The sequence below is a fragment of the Sciurus carolinensis genome, chromosome 7 (genome assembly GCF_902686445.1).
Source record: "Sciurus carolinensis chromosome 7, mSciCar1.2, whole genome shotgun sequence".
NCBI classification, from domain to species: Eukaryota; Metazoa; Chordata; class Mammalia; order Rodentia; family Sciuridae; genus Sciurus; species Sciurus carolinensis.
In genome coordinates this window covers 126157549-126170122 of record NC_062219.1, presented here as the reverse complement: position 1 = coordinate 126170122, position 12574 = coordinate 126157549, and positions in this window count along the sequence as shown.

Below are 12574 nucleotides of genomic sequence, written 5' to 3'. Positions count from 1 at the left end.
TCAATCTGCGTTCCGCCCGCCTCTTCTGTTACAGGAATTTCTGGCTTACGTTGCCATAATCTTCCTGCCTCCCACATTACGTTCTAATATGTCATTGGTCCATCAGTCAGTCTGTAATAATTCTCCTCCGCGATTGGTTCCTCCCAGCCCGTGAAATTCCAATATGAGGGGAAACCATGTGCCATGTTCTTCTTCTTTTCCTTCTTCCCTTCCCCGAGCTGACGTGAATCGTCCGCATAAAATAAAAGTTCCTCGTGTGAGACCTGTGTCTGCGGAGCGTTTTTCTGGGAGTTATCAATGAACCATAAATGCCCCTAACACTACTGACCCCAGACAGATCCAGCCAGGCCAGTTCCATCAGTGTTCTGGGTAGCACAAAACAGAAAGAAGACCCTGGACAGAATCCTGAGGGCTGGGGAAAGCAGGCACTCACTTTATTTCTCACTTTTTACCATGGTTAAACAAAGAAAAGGAAAAAGAAAAAAGTCTCTTTTCCAAAAAAGTCTCTTTTCCAATTAACCATAGACATTTTAAAACTAGAGATCACAAGGTAATTCCAAGAAGCTGAGGTCAAAAAGGACATTGAGAAGTACCAGCAGTTGATCTTAACACCTCAAAAACAATTCATCATGCTCTCTGCATTTCAAGAATGAGACTCCAAAGTGTTTTTGTGTCATGTGCCAATCTGGGAGGATTCTGAGGAAAAGCTCCAATTCAATGACAGAAAATTCTGGGATTGACTTACTATGTCTGCTGTGAGCATAAGACTGAAGGTTAGCATGTGTACCAGGTGTTCCTTCCTTCTCAGTGATATGTTGTAAAGGAAGCATGGGGTTTGAGAACTTCAAAAGTTCCTACTTTGGATTGGAAGAAAAAAGAATTTAATTGAATGACAGAACTTCTAAAGGGTTTTAAATTTAGCTCTAGTGAATGAACAGCACTTCATACTTTTGAACACAGCAACCTATATTTGAATACTGATATCACCTTGATCAAATTAAATAGGCCAAAACTAGCAATGTCACAAAATAAGCATGTACTGGTTGGTTGGTAATGTTCATTACTTTTAAAAATAATGATTATTATGTTTTTCATAAGCACGTTTTAAAAAACTATTTTATTATCAGAAATAGTTGAGTATATTATCAAATCGAATACATGTTAATGAACTTTACTGCTACATAAAACATTCAATTGTACATATCAATAAAGGAACTAAACTATTTGAGGGGGGAAAGCACAATGATAGAACTTCTCTTAGTCATGTATGAATTATTAATTAGGCAACTATGTGCAGTGCACCAACTGCACAACCATATTTGAAAGCTCTGAAAATTTACCTTTATTTTCTTCACACATGCTTCCACTTTCCATCTGTTCTCCATTAACAAAAAATCCCCTAATTAATTCAATTTGCTACTGATAACTTGCCTTAGCATTCCTTCAGTATGTGGGTAAGTCATTTAATATTATACAAATCAATGTACTTATTTTAGAAAGTCCTAACGAGTGTATTTGCTCTTTGGTACTAATGGGGGAAAAGAACTTCTTGAATCAAAGATAGATGCTATGGGCGATCCAAGATGGCGGCCTAGAGGGTGACTGCACCCCCAGTCGCTCCAGAACCCAGGAGTTAAGAAGGGGAGGCATTGAGAGACTCGGACTGAAATAGAGCCACAGGCAGCCCTGCGCACTCTGGCGGTGGGCCCCGCCCACACAACCAGCTTCTCCAGGTTCTCGGAATGGAACGGGCCCGCTAGTGAGAGCCTTTCTGACCAGAACAAGCTCCGAGTCCTGGAGCCAGCGCAGCGCAGCGTACTCCGGCACACAAGCAGCTTCAGGGACCAGGATAGGGCAGCCAGAGACTTCCCCAAGTAGCCTGGACCCCTGCAGTGGGAGGTGCCTTTCAAGGCTAGCTTCTTGGAGCAGACCGCCCAGTGAGAGGTTTTCTACATAGAACCAGCCAAAAGCCCCCGAACCAACGGAGAGCTTCGATCCGCAAGCAGCCTCTGGGATCAGGGCAGGGCAGCCAGAGACCTCTTCAGGCGGCTCTGCCCACTCCGGCCGCAGGCTCTCTTCACGGGGCGATCCAAGATGGCGACCTAGAGGGTGACTGCACCCCGAGTCGCTCCAGAACCCAGGAGTTAAGAAGGGGAGGCATTGAGAGACTCGGACTGAAATAGAGCCACAGGTGAGTCTGCCCACTGGGTAAAGCTCAGCCCGGGTGGCAGGCCCAGATAGAGGTGGCTTATCGGAGCCAGGCAGGGCAGCTACAGTCTTCCCAAGGTAGCCGTCCACACTCTGGCAGTGGGTTCCTCCCACATGGCCAGCTGCAAGGTGCAGGCCCACAGTGAGAGCCTTTCCGCACAGAGCCAGCTCCAAACCGTGGAACCAGTAGGGGGCTAGGGGCAGTTTTCTTCGGATGCACTGCATTATCAGATTCCTCCAAGACATCAGGCTACTGAAGGCTGGGAGGTGATACACTGGAATTCTACCGGAACACTATAAGCCAATAGCGGAAAACTGCAATATATCAGGGTCCCACTGACAGCTGACCAATATGAGAAAACAAGGGAAGAAAATGTCCCAAACAAACCTAGATACTACATCAATAAAACCCAATGACAGCACAGCAGAAGAAATGTCAGAAAGGGAGTTCAGAATGTACGTAATTAAAACGATCAGGGAAGCTAATGAGGAGATGAAAGAGCAAATGCAGGCATTGAAGGAGGACATGAAAGAAAAAATGCAGGCATTAAATGATCCCACCAATCAACAGTGAAAAGACCAAATACGGGAAGCAAGAGATCATTTCAATAAAGAGTTAGAGATACTGAAAAAAAAACAAACTGAAATACTTGAAATGAAGGAAACAATAAACCAAGTTAAAAACTCCATAGAAAACATAACCAATAGGATAGAACACCTGGAAGACAGAACCTCAGACATTGAAGACAAATTATTTAATCTTGAAAACGAAGTTGGCCAAACAGAAAAGATGGTAAGAAATCATGAACAGAATCTACAAGAATTATGGGATATCATGAAAAGGCCAAATTTAAGAATTATTGGGATTGAGGAAGGCTTAGAGAAACAAACCAAAGGAATGAACAATCTGTTCAATGAAATAATATCAGAAAATTTCCCAAATCTGAAGAATGAAATGGAAAACCAAGTACAAGAGGCTTATAAAACTCAAAACATACAAAATGACAACAGACCCACACCAAGGCACATTATTATGAAAATACCTAACATACAAAATAAAGACAGAATTTTAAAGGCCGCGAGAGAAAAGAATCAAATTACATTCAGAGGGAAACCAATAAGAATATCAGCAGATTTTTCAATCCAGACACTAAAAGCTAGAAGGGCCTGGAACAACATATACCAAGCCCTGAAAGAAAACGGATGCCAACCAAGAATCTTATACCCAGCAAAACTTATCTTCAAATTTGACGATGAAATAAGATCCTTCCATGATAAACAAAAGCTAAAGGAATTTACAAAAAGAAAGCCAGCATTACAGAACATTCTCAGCAAAATATTCCATGAGAAAGAGATGAAAAATGACGATGCAAATCAGCAACAGGAGGCGCTAGCCTAAAGCAATAGCCAAATAAAGGAGAAACCAAATCATGTCAAAAACAAATATGAGTCAATTGACTGGGAATACAAATCATATCACAATAATAACCCTGAATGTTAATGGCCTGAATTCATCAATCAAAAGACACAGACTGGCAGATTGGATTAAAAAGAAAGACCCAACAATATGCTGCCTGCAAGAGACTCACCTCATAGAAAGAGACACCCATAGACTAAAGGTGAAAGGATGGGGAAAAACATACCATGCACACGGACACAGCAAAAAAGCTGGAGTATCCATCCTCATCTCAGATAATGTGGACTTCAAACCAAAACTAGTCAGAAGGGATAAAGAAGGACATTACATGCTGCTTAAGGGAAGCATAAACCAGCAAGACATAACAATCATAAATATCTATGGCCCAAACATTGGCTCATCCACATACGTCAAACAAATCCTTCTCAATTCCAGAAATCAAATAGACCACAACACAATAATACTAGGCAATTTTAACACACCTCTCTCACTACTGGATAGATCGTCCAAACAAAAATTGAATAAAGAAACTATAGATCTCAACAACACAATCAACAATTTAGACTTAACAAACATATATAGAATATACCATCCAACAAAGAACGATACACTTTCTTCTCAGCAGCACATGGATCATTCTCTAAAATATACCATATTTTATGCCACAAAGCTACTGTTACCAAATACAAGAAGATAGAGATACTACCTTGTACTCTATCAGATCATAATGGATTGAAATTAGAAATAAATGACAGAATAAAAAAACAGAAGCTTCTCTAATACCTGGAGATTAAATAATACATTATTATATGATGAATGGATAACAGAAGACATCAGGAGGGAAATAAAAAAATTCTTAGAAGTAAACGAGAACAAAGACACATCATATCAAAATCTCTGGGACACTATGAAAGCAGTACTTAGAGGAAGATTTATTTCATGGGGCGCATTCAAAAAAAGAAGTAGAAATCAACAAATAAACGTCTTAACACTACAGCTCAAAGCGCTAGAAAAAGAAGAGCAGACCAATACCAAAAGTAGTAGAAGACAAGAAATAGTTAAAATCAGAGCCGAAATCAACGAAATCGAAACAAAAGAAACAATTGGAAAAATTAACAAAATAAATAGTTGGTTCTTTGAAAAAATAAATAAAATTGATAAACCTTTAGCCACACTAACAAAGAGAAAGAGGGAGAAAACTCAAATTACTAAAATTCGGAATGAACAAGGAAACATCACAACAGACACGAGTGAAATACAAAACATAATTAGAAGCTATTTCGAAAATCTATACTCCAACAAAACAGAAAACCTCGAAGACATCAACAAATTTCTAGAGACATATGAATTACCTAAACTGAACGAGGAGGACATACACAACTTAAATAAACCAATTTCAAGCAATGAAATAGAAGAGGTCATCAAAAGCCTAACAACAAAGAAAAGTCCAGGACCAGATGGGTTCTCAGCCGAGTTCTACAAAACCTTTAAAGAAGAGCTCATTCCAATACTCCTCAAACTATTCCATGAAATAGAAGAGGAGGGAACCCTCCCAAACTCGTTCTATGAAGCCAATATCACCCTGATACCTAAACCAGACAGAGACACATCGAGGAAGGAAAATTTCACACCAATATCCTTAATGAACATCGATGCAAAAATTCTCAACAAAATTTTAGCAAATCGCATACAAATATATATTAAAAAGATAGTGCACCACGATCAAGTGGGTTTTATCCCAGGGATGCAAGGTTGATTCAACATTCGGAAATCAATAAATGTCATTCACCAAATCAACAGACTTAAAGTTAAGAATCACATGATTATTTCAATAGATGCAGAAAAAGCATTCAATAAAATACAGCATCCCTTCATGCTCAAAACACTAGAAAAAATTGGGGTAGTGGGAACATTCCGTAACATTATAAAGGCCATCTACGCTAAGCCCATGGCCAATATTATTCTAAATGGTGAAAAACTGAAAACATTCCCCCTAAAAACTGGAACAAGGCAGGGATGCCCTCTTTCACCGCTTCTATTCAACATCGTCCTTGAGACTCTAGCCAGAGCAATCAGACAAACCAAAGAAATTAAAGGGATACGAATAGGAAAAGAAGAACTCAAACTATCCCTGTTCACGGATGACATGATTGTATATTTAGAGGAAGCTGGAAATTCCACCAGAAAACTTTTAGAACTCATAAGTGAATTCAGTAAAGTAGCAGGTTACAAGATCAATGCTCATAAATCCAATGCATTTTTATACATAAGTGATGAATCTTCAGAAAGAGAAATTAGGAAAACTACCCCATTCACAATAGCATCAAAAAAAATAAAATATTTGGGAATTAATCTCACAAAGGAGGTGAAAGACCTCTACAATGAGAACTACAGAACACTAAAGAAAGAAATTAAAGAAAACCTTAGAAGATGGAAAGATCTCCCATGTTCCTGGATAGGCAAAATTAATACTGTCAAAATGGCTATACTACCTAAAGTGCTATACAGATTCAATGCAATTCCAATTAAAATCCCAATGATGTACCTTGCAGAAATAGAGCAAGAAATTATGAAATTCATCTGGAAGAATAAAAAACCTAGAATATCTAAAGCAATCCTCAGTAGCAAGAGCGAAGCAGGGGGTATCGCAATACCAGATCTTCAACTCTACTACAAAGCAATAGTAACAAAAACGGCATGGTATTGGTACCAAAATAGACAGGTAGATCAATGGTACAGAATAGAGGACATGGACACAAACCCAAATAAATACAATTTTCTCATACTAGACAAAGGGGCCAAAAATATGCAATGGAGAAAAGATAGCCTCTTCAACAAATGGTGCTGGGAAAACTGGAAAACCATATGCAATAGAATGAAATTAAACCCCTATCTCTCACCCTACACAAAACTCAACTCAAAATGGATCAAGGACTCGGAATCAGACCAGAGACCCTGCATCTTATAGAAGATAAAGTAGGTCCAAATCTTCAACTTGTCGGCTTAGGATCAGACTTCCTTAACAGGACTCCCATAGCACAAGAAATAAAAGCAAGAATCAACAACTGGGATAGATTCAAACTAAAAAGCTTTCTCTCAGCAAAGGAAACTATCAGAAATGTGAAGAGAGAGCCTACAGAGTGGGAGAATATCTTTGCCAACCATACCTCAGATAGAGCACTAATTTCCAGAATCTATAAAGAACTCAAAAAACTCTACACGAAGAATACAAATAATCCAGTCAACTAATGGGCTAAGGAAATGAACAGCCACTTCACAGAAGAAGATGTACAAGCAATCAACAGATATATGAAAAAATGTTCAACATCCCTAGTAATGAGGGAAATGCAAATCAAAACTACCCTAAGATTTCATCTCACCCCAATTAGAATGGCGATTATCAAGAATACAAGCAACAATAAGCAACAATAGGTGTTGGCGAGGATGTGGTGAAAAAGGAACACTCATACATTGCTGGTGGGGTTGCAAATTAGTGCAGCCACTCTGGAAAGCAGTGTGGAGATTCCTCAGAAAGCTTGGAATGGAACCACCATTTGACCCAGCTATCCCACTTCTTAGCCTATACCCAAAGGACTTAAAATCAGCATACTACAGAGATACAGCCACATCAATGTTCATTGCTGCTCAATTCACCATAGCCAGATTGTGGAAACAACCTAGATGCCCTTCAGTTGATGAATGGATAAAGAAACTGTGGCATATATATACAATGGAATATTACTCCGCAATGAAGAATGATAAAATTATGGCATTTGTAGGCAAATGGATGAAATTGGAGAATATCATGCTAAGTGAGATAAGCCAATCTGAAAAAACGAAAGAACGAATGATCTTGCTGATAAGCGGATGAGGACATATAATGGGGGGTGGGAGAGGTTAGCATTAGGTTTAGGGTTAGGTTTAGGGTTAGGGATAAGGAGAGCGGTAAGAATGAAGGAAAGAAGGACTGTATAGAGGGAAAAGAGGAGTGGGGGGGAAGGAAAAAAAATAAACATCATTGCCCTATGTAAACGTAAAAAAAAAAAAAGAAAGTGGTATTAGAAACCAAGATCTGGATGCTCACTACTTGTGGGATCTCTCTGCTGACAGAACAAGGGAATGCAGATATGTATAATCTGTGACATAAACAAATGCTGCTGTATGTAACCTTCTGAATCCAAATAACAATAAACATGATTTTGTACAAAAAAAAATGATAGATACTATGCACAAAATACTTTTCTAATTCAACCACCTACTTGAGAAGTTAATCCTGAATCTATAAGGTTTAGTGGGTTACATACTGAACAATTCAAAATACTGCTGCCCTTTAAAGAAATGAAAGTTTATATCTCTTATCCCTAGTCCAGTTTGTTGGGACTCCATTTTCCTACTTTCTGTCCTAATAACTCCTAACTTTGTCAGTTGTTCTTATTCTGCAGCTGTTGAATAAAGCTTCAGCCAATCATATTGTGTTTCAGAACAGGTAGATGGATGGAAAAAGGTAAAAATAAGACATTTCCCTCCCTGGGAAACATCCTGGATATCCAACCTACTTCGATTCACATCTTATTATCCAGAATTAGTTAAACAACTACAAGAAAGTCTGAGAAATATGTTTTTTAACTGAATGCATTTACCACAAATAAGTAAATTCATTATTCCATCTCTAAGGAAGTAGAGAATGTAAGAGAAGATAACACTTTTGTCCAGTCCTCATAAATCTAGTAAAACTCCCCATGGCTCTATACCTGTTTCATGATGATAACTGTTAAGAACTACATTTAATCAATCAAATTCTAATTCAGGAGTATTAAATGTGAAAAGTACCAGTTAGAATAAGAAAGAGTGGAACAATAAGTGTGTTATGTGAAATTTCAAAGAAAGATATTTAAGGCAGTTATAATAAGGAGAATTTCCTAACTAAATGACATTTGCTCTTCCCTAGTTTTTCACCTTTGCCTTTATATCATTTAAGTCACATATATTCAGTACTTTTCTCACTTTCCTTTTAATAATAATCATTCAGTTCCTTGCCTGGTTCTTTTACTATGCTAAAACATAATTCTAATGTGCAATTCTATTGTGCTTACTTTTAATAGAATCAAGTAGATGCATTGTCAAACTTGGGTACTAGATGATGTAACTTATTAATTTGAGTAATTAATTATTCAAGTATTTAACTTGACTGAATAATAATCAGAACAAATATTGACTTCGTCCACATGTTATGAAATGGAAGTTACACCATTTTCATAACTTTTTGATGACATGCTTAATTCAGATAAAAAACATATTAATAATTTTTATATTAATAGTTTAGAATGGTCAAAGAATTGGTTAAAATAACATATTTCACTTGAGTTTATATAATACTGTATACATAGCTTGGATGACAGTTACCATTAATATGTTGTTCATTACATTTAACTGTTAATTTATCAACCTCTTACATTTATTTCTTTTGCTTCCCACATATCAGCGTTTGCCTACAAATAGAGACAGACCTGTCCATGACAATTCTCAAGAGGCAGAATCAAACTGCTTCCTGACACTCTCCAGTGAGGAGAAATTATGTCTCTTGGGGTGAGTGTAAGGATAAGGACTCAGAACACAGAGGAGAACTGAAGTATAATATATTTATAAAGCATTGTTTTTCAGGAAAGAGGAAGGCTCAAATGTATCATCGTGTGATCAGTACAACCCTGTATGCTTCTCTTTCAAGTTCATACTTGGTGGTGGGGGAGGTATGTAACTGGGCATTGCTAGGAGGGACACAATACTCTCTCCTCTCTCATGAGACATGCAATCTTCCTGAGATCAGACATGGTCCCTGGCTACAACAAAGGTTTCTCTTTGCACAATCTAAGAGATGAGGATGAGGAAGATTTACATGCTCTGAATGTCAGGATGAAATTATAAAGGAAAGGGTACAGAGAAAATCAAGAAAATCAGGGCATGGCTCATGAGAAAAAATAACCATCTACTTCTCCCCATTAAATTTTATGATTCAAGGTATGTATCATAGCTTATGTGTTAAAAATAGAGGACTTTTGAAGACAGTAAAGTGTGAAAATGGATATCTGATGCTAAAAGAATTTCTATTTCTCAAATTTATTTCAATTAGTTACTTTCTACTTCTCTGAGGAGCAGAACAATTTATTCAGAGACTCAGTCACCCTATCAGAAAATAACTGTAGTTTTTGTTAAGGCCTTAATGAAGTGACTATGGGGTGACTGTAGAAAATAATAGACAATCCCCTAATAATCTTTTCATGAACAATTTTCATAAATTTTATGCACTATTAAACCATTTTAGAAATAAAAATTGCAGAACAATGAAGGTTAACATTTATGGACTCTTGGTGTGAGACACGGCTTTAGTTGTTTCAGATGCATTGTCTAACAGTGTATCATATATTTCCTTTGGCTGATAGAAAAAAATGAAGCATCTCATGATAAAAACAGATGAAATAAGGAACTGGGCCAATCAATGAATATTTCTAATTATGTGACAACAATCCAAAATGAATCCGTCGTTCCAAATTATTTCCAAATTAGAACTATATAGAGTGTACTTATCTTGAATCTTAGAGCCATGTAAAGTGACAAGTGAAGTCATTCTTTGAGCTATTAATATTATCTTCTTTCCCATGTTTTGCCTATATCCAACTACCACTGAAAATATACTTCATGACTCAAGCCTTCAGAACCTTACCAGTGTTTAGCAGCTACATAGTTTTATGCAATTTTATAGTAATAGAAATAAAATATAATTTACCATCATCTATGGAATTGCTGTATATTCATATTATATGACAGTGCCTATTTAAATTAATTTATTCTAACTCTACATATAGGCTGTTTTATAGATCGATAATAATATAGAATAACCCGTGCAGTATCCTTAGAGTTTATTAACATGAGACTACAAAGGGCATAAGGTTTTGCATTTTAACGAGCATTACTTACTGCTTTTTCATGGTACACCTCTATAGTGTTTGTACTTTTTGCTTAACAACAAAAGATAGGAAGAACTTCATCATCCTACTTTTGTGAGGAAATAATCAGAGACTTTAAGTCAAGAAAATGTATCAAATGAGAAGCAAAGGTGATTTGAGTGCCATTTTTTCTGATTGTTGCCAACACTCCTTTCTGAAGTCCTTTACCTCTGTTATGAGCATATTAATCTCCCTATATAGGTAATAATGAAAATAAAACATTCTGGGTTTTTTTTTTTTTTATAAAGCAGGTTTTATTTGAAGATAGTAACTGTAGCTCAGTGGTAGAGCACTTGCCTAGCACAGGTGAGACACTGGGTTCTGATTCTCAGCACCACATTAACAAAAATGAATAAAATAAAACATTCTTATACAAAGAATACTATACAAAGCTGTGTCCCATCCACCAGAAGGTTTCTCTCCTTCCCCAACATTGCTAACCCCCATCTCCAAAACAAGGATTTGCATTTGCTATCAAAAATCTAAGTGGAACAAAGGCATTTATGGAAGGAAATCTTGATGTCAGCAGTTAAAAAATGTTCAGACATTCCTTTTTTATGGCTGAACCTTTCCACTTGGTCTCTCCTTCAGTGTTGTCGAACACACTGCAGTTCCTCCCAAAGGCAGGAATATACAATGGGTAAGATCCACACCTACAAGTTTAACAAATGAGATGACAAACTCTCCACATCCAGAGCCCTCTATGTAAGTGCATAACCTATTATTGAAGATTTAAGATAGTTGAGAAAATATTCTAGATTAAAAAAAGAGAAAGAAAAATTAACCATTGTCTTAATTTTTTTGGTTCTACCTTAAGTGAATTGTATTACTACATGAGAAATACAAACATTTAAATTAATCACAGTGCAAGGAAAGTGTTTATAAGTACTTCAAATGAGTGTTAATGCATCCTAACAGGCTATTCAATGTTAGGCAATTTTTGCACTAGCTGTGTGCATTGAGGGTTCATATAATCATGTAGAGATGCAACTTCATATTTAATAGAGTTGTTGTTCTTTTTGGTCAATTTACCTGTTCTCCCTTCTTAACTTTTTGAAAGTTTTGCATAGATCTGTGGACAATCAATTTAAAGGATTACAAACTGACCTACAATGCACAACTTTTTTTGCCCAGGGCATAAACTTCCGGAGGCAATTGTGCTTTTGTATGTATTCTTTATTTTTCCTCTCTCCATGATGACAGATGTATAGAAAAATCATGAGAAAAAGATGAAGTTGATGAATTGTAGAAAAGATTAGTGATTTCGATACAAAATGTTCGCAAAGGGAGAAGATGCAAGGTAATTCTACTGTGACATGGCATGTATATATAGGTTCATATGTGTACGTGCTGCTGGAGGTAATACTTGAGCATTTAATCACTTTTTAAGTGCTTCTGTGAATTAACTCAATCCTCACAGCAAACTCATGGGGAATACATTATCATCTCTTTTTGTAAATAAACAATTTGAGAACAGAGTTTGAGAAAATGTTAATGTTAGCCCAGTATTTTATGGCTATTCTAAGATTTGAACCCATATAGAATAATGTAGAATAAATATAGAGTATTTTTCCCCCTTTGGTGCTGGAGACAAAACACCCAGGACTTCATGCATGCCAGGGAAGCACTTGACTACTGAACCACATCCCCAGCCCTGTCCAGAATATTCTTAACATTATATCACTCAGTATTTTTGTTTATGTGTTTCTCTCCATGGGTGTAGAGATGTATATATATGAGTGAAAATGTACACTTTGTTTGTTGTAGACACAAGTATCATTTTTGTTTATTCAAAATAATTTAGTACCTCTAAAAGCCTATTTTTGTATATACTGCCTAAAAAATAATGTGGTATAAACAATGATGTGATATTAACGAATGCACCATAAACATGATCATGGTTTATGCCAATGAGTAGATAGACTCTATTGCTCCTCATTCTTCTGCT